The 10,303-nt window shown below is 45.7% G+C and overlaps 1 long non-coding RNA gene across 1 annotated transcript; it reads right to left on the bottom strand.

The window, feature by feature from the left end:
- Nucleotides 1-1,411: 1,411 nt before the first annotated feature.
- LOC140731912 (uncharacterized) lies at nt 1,412-4,654 on the bottom strand. Its single transcript, XR_012099936.1, has 3 exons — nt 4,577-4,654; nt 3,566-3,929; nt 1,412-2,391 (listed from the first exon to the last, which is right to left on the bottom strand). It is a non-coding gene; the product is annotated as an uncharacterized lncRNA (long non-coding RNA).
- Between the last annotated feature and the right edge of the window lie 5,649 nt (nt 4,655-10,303).

Below are 10,303 nucleotides of genomic sequence, written 5' to 3'. Positions count from 1 at the left end.
CATCAGGAGGGATGGGGGCATAAGAGGGGTGACGCTGCCAGGCAGTGGAGGAACCCAAGTCAAAACCTCCCTGTACATGGACAATGTTACCGTCTTCTGCTCTGATCCGAGGTCAGTTCGCAGACTTACTGACATCTACGAACAGTTTGAGCTGGCGTCGGGGGCCAACATCAACCGCACGCAGAGCGAAGCCATGGTCTTCGGCAACTGGCCCAACCGATCCGTTGTCCCTTTCACCATCAGCTCTGATCACGTGAGGGTGTTGGGTATCTGGTTTGGGAGGGGGGTGCAGGAAGAACTGGCTGGAGCAGACTACCAATGTGAAACAGAAACTGGGACTGTGGGGAGAGCGCTCCCTTTCGATAACTGGTCATCAGGTGTGAGGTGCTCTCAGGGCTGCTGTACTTGGTGCAGGTGTGACCTGTCCCCCACTCCTACAGCTCAGAAATCACCCGAGCCGTCTTCAGATTCGTCTGGGGATCAAGGATGGAGCGGGTCAGACGAGCCATCATGCACAAGTCCCTGAACAATGGGGGCAAGAATGTCCCCAATGTTGCCCTCACCCTGATGGCCAGCTTTGTGTTTGGCTGCATCAGGTTGTGTGTGGATCCCAGATACTACCTGTCACCCTGCCTACGAAGGATGGGTCTGGCCCCTTTCCCGCGCAACACCCCTGTCAGCTGGTCATTGCCGCCATACCTGTCCTTCATGGAAAAGTTCTTCCAGGTCAATGCCTTTGACCACAGGGCCATCAGTGTAAGGTCCTGCAGGCTCTGCAGGAGAAGGAAGAGATGGACTCAGTGGGGTGGTTCCCTGAGCAGATCGTCTAGTACATCTGGCAAAATGACTCATCGCCAGACCTCACCAACAGGCACCAAGATCTCACCTGACTGGCGGTGAGAGGGGCCCTCCCTGTCAGATCCCTCCTGTACGCCCAGAACATCGTCTCCACACCCCGCTGCCCATGGGAGGACTGCAAAGAGGCAATCAGTGACCCACCTCTTTGCTCACTGTGGGTTCGCAGAGGTGTGGAAGAGGATGGAAGGGACGGTGTCGAGATTCATGCCCAGCAGCTGCGTAACCGAGGACTCCTGATTTACGGGCTATTCCCAGGGACGCACTCGGAGACAAACATCCGGTGCTGCTGGCAGATCATCAACTCGGAGAAGAACGCTCTTTGGTCAACCCCGAAACTTGATGGTCTTCCAGCACATGGAGATGCCCGTGGCTGGATGCTGCCGGCCGGCACATGCTCGCCTGCAGGAAGACGAGCTGAGGGATGCACTCAAACTTGGTGCAGCCACCGCGAAGGCCCGTTGGGGAAGGACAACAGTTCAGGGTCCGTCACCTGTGGGAGTGGGAGGGGTCGGGTGGGGAGGAGTACATCCTTCATCAGTGGTGTGGATAGATGAATAAACATAGTGCCACAGGAGTGGCTGGAAATGTGTAAAGAATGAGAGTCAATGCCTGGTTTTTATTGTAAATAGGTTTTATTCTTGACTAAGGCTTGAGAGTCAACGAATGATTTTTGTAAACATCTTTATTTTGAATAAGGACTGCGAGTCAATGCATGATTTATTGTAAATAACTTTATTTAGTGAATAGGACTCAGAGTCAAAGAATGGTTTTTGTAAATCATTTCATTTTGTAATATTTCTGAATAAAGTATACTTTTGGAAAAAAAATCTGATGTGACTGCAGAGAGATTCTCTCTGTCTGACCCTGGCTGTATCTGATGTGATGGTGTGGAGGGAGATTCTCTCTGTGTCTGACCCTGGCTGTATCTGATGTGATGATGTGGAGGGGGAAGAAGGGGAGGAGGGGAGGCATTACTGGTCAGGGATACTATTACAGCTACAGAAAGGGTGGATAAAGTAGCAGGATCCTCTTTTGAGTCAGTATGGGTGGAAGTCAGGAACAGGAAGGGAGCAGTTACACTACTGGGGGTATTCTATAGCACCCTGGTAGCAGCAGAGATACCGAGGAGCAGATTGGGAGGCAGATTTTGGAACGCTGCAAAAATAACAGGGTTGTTATCATGGGTGACTTTAACTTCCCTAATATTGATTGGCACCTGATTAGTTCCAAGGGTTTAGATGGGGCAGAGTTTGTTAAGTGCGTCCAGGATGGATTCCTGTCACAGTATGTTGACAGGCCATACTAGATCTAGTATTAGGTAACGAACCGGGTCAGGTCACAGATCTGTCAGTGGGTGTCCATCTGGGGGACAGCGACCACCGCTCTCTGGCCTTTAGCATTATCATGGAAAAGGAAAGAATCAGAGAGGACAGGAAATTTTTTTTTATATATATACAGAAAGTGGTAGGTGCCTGGAGTGTATCGCCAGTGGAGGAAAGAAATGCTGGAAATACTCAATGGGTCAGGCAGCATCTGTGGAAAGAGAAACAGAATTAATGTTTTAGGTTAGAGGCATTTAGAAGACTCTTAGATAAGCAACTGAATACATACGGAGGGGTCTGGAGCATATGTGGACAGAAGGGATTGATTTAACTAGGTGTCATTAGCTTAATTAGTTTGACACAACACAGTGGACAGTGCTCTGTTGTACGGTGCTATACTGTGCTTTGCTGCATTGTGCTGGGCTCTGCTGTGTTGTGTTGTATGGTGGTGTCCTCTACTGTACTGTAATGTGCTACAAGCACTGTACTCTTCCGCACTGTACTGTGCTCTGCTGTACTATGCAGTACTGTATAGTACAGTACAATAGAGTACAGTACAGCACCATACATAGCAGTACAGCCGATTACAACATGGTACATTACAGTACAGCACAGTGCAGTACCATACTGTAGAGTACAGAACAGTACAGCAGTGTAGCACAGTACAACACTGTGTACTACAATATAATATAGCACAGTAGCATCACGTTATGGCACCATAAGACCTTAAGGTATTGGAGCAGAAATAGGCCATTCAGCCCATTGAGTCTGCTCCGCCATTCCATCATGGCTGATTCTCAATCCCACTCAACCCCATACACCTGCCTTCTCACCATATCCTTTGATGCTCTGACCGATCAGGAAACGATCAACTTCCACTTTAAATATACCCACAGACTTGGCCTCCACTGCAGTCTGTGGCAGAGCATTCCATGGATTTATTACTCCCTAGCTAAAAAACATTTCTCCTTACCTCTGTTCTAAAGGGTTACCACTCAGTTTTGAGGCTGTGCCCTCTCGTTCTGGATACCCCCACCATAGGAAACATCCTCTCCACATTCACCCTATCTATTCCTTTCAACATTCAGTAGGTTTCAATGAGATCCCCACGCAATCTTCTAAATTCCAGTGAGTACAGGCCTAAAGTGGGTAGTGGGTAGTGGATAGTGGCTCTATATGCCACTACTACAGGGCGTGACGACCCTGCCTTACACGAGTCCTGGGCTCAGCTGGCCCCAGCAGACAGTACCCGGTACGGGCCTGTATCCAGGGTTACAGATTCCACTGCCTTGTGGGTATCTTCGGGAGAAGAGAAGGCTAAGGAGTAAACCCTACACAAATCTGGAGTGGAGCCCCTAAGGCAGTTGGATGATGCATCATGTTACCTCCCGGCAGCTCCTACAGCCAAGCTGATACCACGTGTACTACTTCACATTCCTTTGGACCACACCTGCGAGGCTAAGAGGGGGATCTCGATGTCTGGGCAGCCCAGGATCTCCATATTCATCACCCAGGTCTGCGCCCTGGAGAGGTCACTCCGGTGCTGACACCAAGACAGGAGGCAGCAGTTAAGAGTTATAAGTCTGACCTGATCGGCATAAGGTACGAGCACTATGGGTTGCCTCCGACGGTGGGAGAGGTCATTGCATCTCACTGACCAGCTACAGCAGCCTCCGGACAATTGGGTGCTGATCCACCACTATCTGCCTGCTTCAATGGGTGCTTGGAGCTTAGATTTGCATCAGTAGCCTGGGGAAAAGTACACACTCATGTCAACAAATACTTTTCGGGTTTTAATTCCTTTATCTGTTTTAGATGTTTTAGTGCCGGAAGAGGGTCTTAAAACAAACGAACAAATTTGCAACCAGTTTTTACCATTACAATCTCAGTTTAACCTCCGATCCACACCCTTGTGTATCAATGGATTGTGTATGCAGTATAAAAATACATAAAGCATACCACACAAAACTGATACAGTACTAATACGGTAGTGGCAATTCTGAACGAACACAAGACAAACAGTAGAATCCCACCAACCCTGTACCTTACTCATAGCAGCGAAAATGTAAGCGACTACTCCCTTTTTAGTATCCACGTGCTTAGCCTCCGACCCGAGACTAAACATGAACATTACGCGGTTACATTCACAATCAGTCATGATACAGTAAAGTTAGACAAAAGGGGCACTTTGGAACAACTTTTACAAGATATTGCCTGGTAGTGAAAATACAGGAAGACTGACCTACTTAGCTGTGAAGGAATTTTGCACAAACTATGCTATCCAGTGCTGATAACTTCACTCGTGAAAATCATGTAAAACATGTCAAATTACCGATATTCTTAATTCACCAACAAGCATAAACGAATTCACATGGATATCGTCAATTAATACTCACTTTTCCTCACCATGCCCTGTATCTCTGGGAGGAACTTAATCCCAAAGCCCCAACAGCTGCTTCTGCAGAAAACAAATGATCTCCTGACTCTCCCATGCGTGCGTAATGACATCACCGTCTCCACTTAAAGGCACAGACAACTATTAGCTGGATGCCTAATTACACTTTAAACGAAAACGTATATGATTCAACAGTCACCCGGTTACATTCTCCCCTGCATCCCAGTAATCGTCCTCGGTTACTCACACACTACAAGGGTACTTTCAACCTCCTTAACTGCTTCTCAAAAGAGAAATGAACTAAGACTAGCCAGTATCTCAGACACTGCTGCTGGACTGATGGAGGCCTCATCAAGGACTGACCTTGGTTCGTAATGTGGGTTAGGGTGCTGTTCAGCATTTACTCATTTACTCCTGCCCCAGGAGGGCTACCAACCTCCGCCCCTGCATTAGCAGTCGTCAGCTCCCCAGTCTCAGTTCCAGAAGGTGTCATATTCTCAGAAATTATGCTGTCTAGGCTAGGGTCAAGACTCTGTACACCCTGTTCTGACATATCTTCTACCACTATCACACCACTTTCTGAATCCTCAGAATCTGATTCATGCCCCAGGGGTGAACTGGCCTGAGTTACTGGAGTTTGTGGTCTCCTTCGGGGAGCTGCAGCAGGATGGTTCTCACAGGGCCTGATGTCTACCCTGTTCACCCTCTTGCTAGGCCCACCCTCCAAAGGTTCCATAGTTTATGTGTTGTCCAGTACCTCTAACCACCCTGTAGATGGTTGAGTTCCAAGCATCCTGAATCTTATTATGGTCTAATGGTCTGTTCCTCATGTAAACCAGCACATTCACATCAACTTTGGGACAGTAAACTTTGTCCTCCTGCCAGGCAATGCGTCCTGCTGCCTTCTGTTCAGAGTATTCTTTTGCCCTGGCACACGCATCCCTCAGTTGGCTCTGCTATACAGCTAGCCAGTCATGTTTCCAGTCCACAGTCTGTTCTCGTCCCAGCAGAGCATCGACGGGCAAGTAGGGATCCACCCCAAACAACAGATAGTAAGGTGAATACCCGGTGGTTGCGTGAGGTGTCGCATTATATGCATACACCAACTCGGGTAGATGTTCTGGTCACCTGTGCTTCTTTTCTGGAGGCAATGTACGCAACAAATCATGCATTGTCCTGTTGAAACGTTCACACTGCACGTTGCCAGTCGGATGATGAGGTGTAGTATGGCTCTTCTTTACCCCGTATAGTTTGCAAAGCTCTGCTATGACCTCACTTTCAAAGTTACGGCCCTGGTCAGAATGCAATCTCTCAGGAACACCGTACTTCATGAACCATTCCCTCAAGAGCACCCCTGCTGTGGCATCCGCCTTTTGATCCCGAGTCGGAATGCTTGGGTGAATTTAGTGAAAACGTCCGTGACCACTAAGACATTCTCACGCCCATCAGTCGCCGGCTCCAACACAGTGAAATCTACAGCTACAACTTCAAGCAGCCTAGAAGCCAGAAATGACATCATGGGGGGACAGATCCTAAGTTGCAGCATCTTAGTTAGCACACAACGTGGACAATTTTTGATCCACCGTGCCACATCCTCGTGTATGCCCACCCAAAAGCATCAGCTTCTCAACAACTGCAGAGTATGTTCTCTGCCTTAATGGCCCATAGAGTCATGTACATACTCTAACACTTTCTCCCAGAGTATGTTCTATACCTTAATGGCCCATAGAGCCATGTACATACTCTAACACTTTGCCCCAGAGTATGTTCTATACCTTAATGGCCCATAGAGTCATGTACATACTCTAACACTTTGCCCCAGAGTATGTTCTATACCTTAATGGCCCATAGAGTCATGTACATACTCTAACACTTTGCCCCAGAGTATGTTCTATACCTTAATGGCCCATAGAGTCATGTACATACTCTAACACTTTCTCCCAGAGTATGTTCTCTGCCTTAATGGCCCATAGAGTCATGTACATACTCTAACACTTTCTCCCAGAGTATGATCTATACCTTAATGGCCCATAGAGTCAGGTACATACTCTAACACTTTCTCCCAGAGTATGTTCTATACCTTAATGGCCCAGAGTGTCAGGTACATACTCTAACACTTTCTCCCAGAGTATGTTCTCTGCCTTAATGGCCCATAGAGTCATGTACATACTCTAACACTTTCTCCCAGAGTATGTTCTCTGCCTTAATGGCCCATAGAGTCATGTACATACTCTAACACTTTCTCCCAGAGTATGTTCTATACCTTAATGGCCCATAGAGTCATGTACATACTCTAACACTTTCTCCCAGAGTATGTTCTATACCTTAATGGCCCATAGAGTCAGGTACATACTCTAACACTTTCTCCCAGAGTATGTTCTCTGCCTTAATGGCCCATAGAGTCATGTACATACTCTAACACTTTCTCCCAGAGTATGTTCTATACCTTAATGGCCCATAGAGTCATGTACATACTCTAACACTTTCTCCCAGAGTATGTTCTATACCTTAATGGCCCATAGAGTCACGTACATACTCTAACACTTTCTCCCAGAGTATGTTCTATACCTTAATGGCCCATAGAGTCACGTACATACTCTAACACTTTGCCCCAGAGTATGTTCTATACCTTAATGGCCCATAGAGTCATGTACATACTCTAACACTTTGCCCCAGAGTATGTTCTATACCTTAATGGCCCATAGAGTCAGGTACATACTCTAACACTTTCTCCCAGAGTATGTTCTATACCTTAATGGCCCATAGAGTCATGTACATACTCTAACACTTTGCCCCAGAGTATGTTCTATACCTTAATGGCCCATAGAGTCATGTACATACTCTAACACTTTCTCCCAGAGTATGTTCTATACCTTAATGGCCCATAGAGTCATGTACATACTCTAACACTTTCTCCCAGAGTATGTTCTATACCTTAATGGCCCATAGAGTCATGTACATACTCTAACACTTTGCCCCAGAGTATGTTCTATACCTTAATGGCCCATAGAGTCATGTACATACTCTAACACTTTCTCCCAGAGTATGTTCTATACCTTAATGGCCCATAGAGTCAGGTACATACTCTAACACTTTCTCCCAGAGTATGTTCTATACCTTAATGGCCCATAGAGTCATGTACATACTCTAACACTTTGCCCCAGTGTATGTTCTATACCTTAATGGCCCATAGAGTCATGTACATACTCTAACAGCTTCTCCCAGAGTATGTTCTATACCTTAATGGCCCATAGAGTCATGTACATACTCTAACACTTTGCCCCAGAGTATGTTCTATACCTTAATGGCTCATAGAGTCATGTACATACTCTAACAGCTTCTCCCAGAGTATGTTCTATACCTTAATGGCCCATAGAGTCATGTACATACTCTAACACTTTGCCCCAGAGTATGTTCTATACCTTAATGGCCCATAGAGTCATGTACATACTCTAACACTTTCTCCCAGAGTATGTTCTATACCTTAATGGCCCATAGAGTCATGTACATACTCTAACACTTTGCCCCTCAAGCTGTTAGGCACCAGAAGCTGGTAACACTCCCCAAGCTTCTCATCCTCAACTACCCTATATGGTAACCCTTTACGCTCCCTGATACTGTCCCAGTGCTTTCAGAGACAAAACAGGTTTAGGCAGAACTTTACACTCTTGGCAACTCAGCTTTCTTTTCTGATCCCATAAGTCTCTTTGGACACTTAATACAGGATCTTGTTGCTGGAAAGTATGCAAGTCCCTATTAGAATAACCTGGGAGGGTTGGAGTGTTCCCTTGCATTGGACCACTTACATCACTAGTACCACTTCCCACGTTCAAACTTGCTTAACCCTACAGCTTTTGAGACCAGTGGTAACCAGTGCCAGGTCACGAGCAGTGCCACAATTGATCAAACTACAGATCGCCACAGACCCATCAAACTCCACATCCTCTGAGACAGGCTCAGGCTCCCCTGCAAATGGCTGTCTAGAGAGTGCATCAGCCATGGTATTGCTCTGACCCAGATGATACTGGACATCAAAGTCAAACACTGACAGCTGTGACATCCATCTCTGCTCCACTGCTCCCAACTTGGCAGTTTTCAAGTGGGATAAGAGTTTATTGTCAGTGATTACAGTGAATTTGGAATCCAACAAGTATCCACGAAACTTCTCTACTACAGCCCACTTAAGTGCAAGCAGCTCCAATTTCATGCTGCTATAATTCCTATCATTCTTTTCGGCATTCTTTAATTGCCGGCTTGCATATGCGATAACCCTCTTTGCCTCTCCCTGCTGTTGGTATAACACAGCTCCTAGCCCATGATTGCTGGCATCAGTCTCCACTATAAAGTGCTGGGAGAAATCAGCAAAGCCAAGGACGGGGGAACTAGTCAGTTTCTCTTTGAGCAAGTGTTACGTACCCGTGACACGTGACGGTGGTACCCTTGTCACGTGACTGGGGTTGAAGTTATACTGGACATGAGGTAATGGTGGAGTGATGTCATTTTCCCGCCAGTAGAGGTCATGTGACAGGTTTTTTCTACAGGGTATAAAAGGAAGACCCACCCTGTCAGGTGGGGCAGTTCGTGGCTGGATTTGCCAAGATGACTTCATATCACTGTGTGATTTAATGTGATGACGCAGTTTAGTTAAAAATGAAGTTTTATATAATGCCTAAAGTTTAAAAGGTCAGAGCCAACGGTTTCTTTGCTGATGGAGAGTGAAGAAAAGTTTGGAAAATGGAGATCGAGAAGAATTGATTTTCGATGGATTGACTTCGACTTTGTTTGATCCTCATTCGGAAGGATTTCGTTGACTATTCTCGCTGTTGACCCCTGGGATGACCAGAAAGGGTTTGAGAATAGTGTGGAAGAGAGGTCAGTCACTTTAAGTTGTTATATTTAATAAAATTCGACGTGGGAGTTCGACGCTGGGAATCGAAGGACATCGACGTGGAAGAGAATTTAAATCGCTTTAAAAAGTCTCTCCTTTTAAAATACCGTGAGCTTTTGAACTGTCGGCATATCGTTCTTTGAACTGTTTTCATTCGGCATATCGCTTTGGAGAACTGAGTTCTTTTCAATACTACTTTAAAGACTGTTTGAGACTGCAAAGCTATTAAGGACTGTTTGAGCAGCTGAGCTCGGATCATTGTTTGGGTTTGTTTACATTTGAAGGGGGTTTGTTATCAGTGTTTAATAAACGTGTTATTCGTTATAAAACCCTTTGCCTAACTCATCTATATTATTGTTGCCCGAATACGTAACATAATTATGGGGGTACGTCCGGAATTGAATTGTTTGTGTTTTAAAAAGTTTTTTGGATTTTGAATCGGTGTTTTGGTAACGGGGATTGCTCGATTTTTTTTTGTTTGTTTGGCTTGTGAGTGGTATTCGGCAACGATGAATATTGATGAGTTTCTGGATTCGCCAGACGCGGATTTGTTAGCGAAGGCGAAAAAAACTGAAGTCTCTGAACTTGCTAATCGGTTGCATCTTAAAGGGATCTTGCCAACTACTTCAAAAGCTGTAATACAGAGAAAGATCGCATCACATTTTGTGGCTTCGGGTCATTTTGAAGAATCGATTTTAGAATCGTTTCCAATAAGTAATCTGGAGATGCAGTTGCAAATTGAACAAATGATGTTAGAAAGGTGTAAATTGGAATCTGAGCAGAAGAAAAGAGATTTTGAATATGCAATGGCTAAATTAAGGTCTGTAGAACAGTCTGCTG

Source organism: Hemitrygon akajei, chromosome 8 (assembly GCF_048418815.1).
Source record: "Hemitrygon akajei chromosome 8, sHemAka1.3, whole genome shotgun sequence".
Lineage (NCBI taxonomy): Eukaryota > Metazoa > Chordata > Chondrichthyes > Myliobatiformes > Dasyatidae > Hemitrygon > Hemitrygon akajei.
Note: the sequence above shows the minus strand (reverse complement) of the source record. Positions and strands in the feature narration are given on the sequence as shown.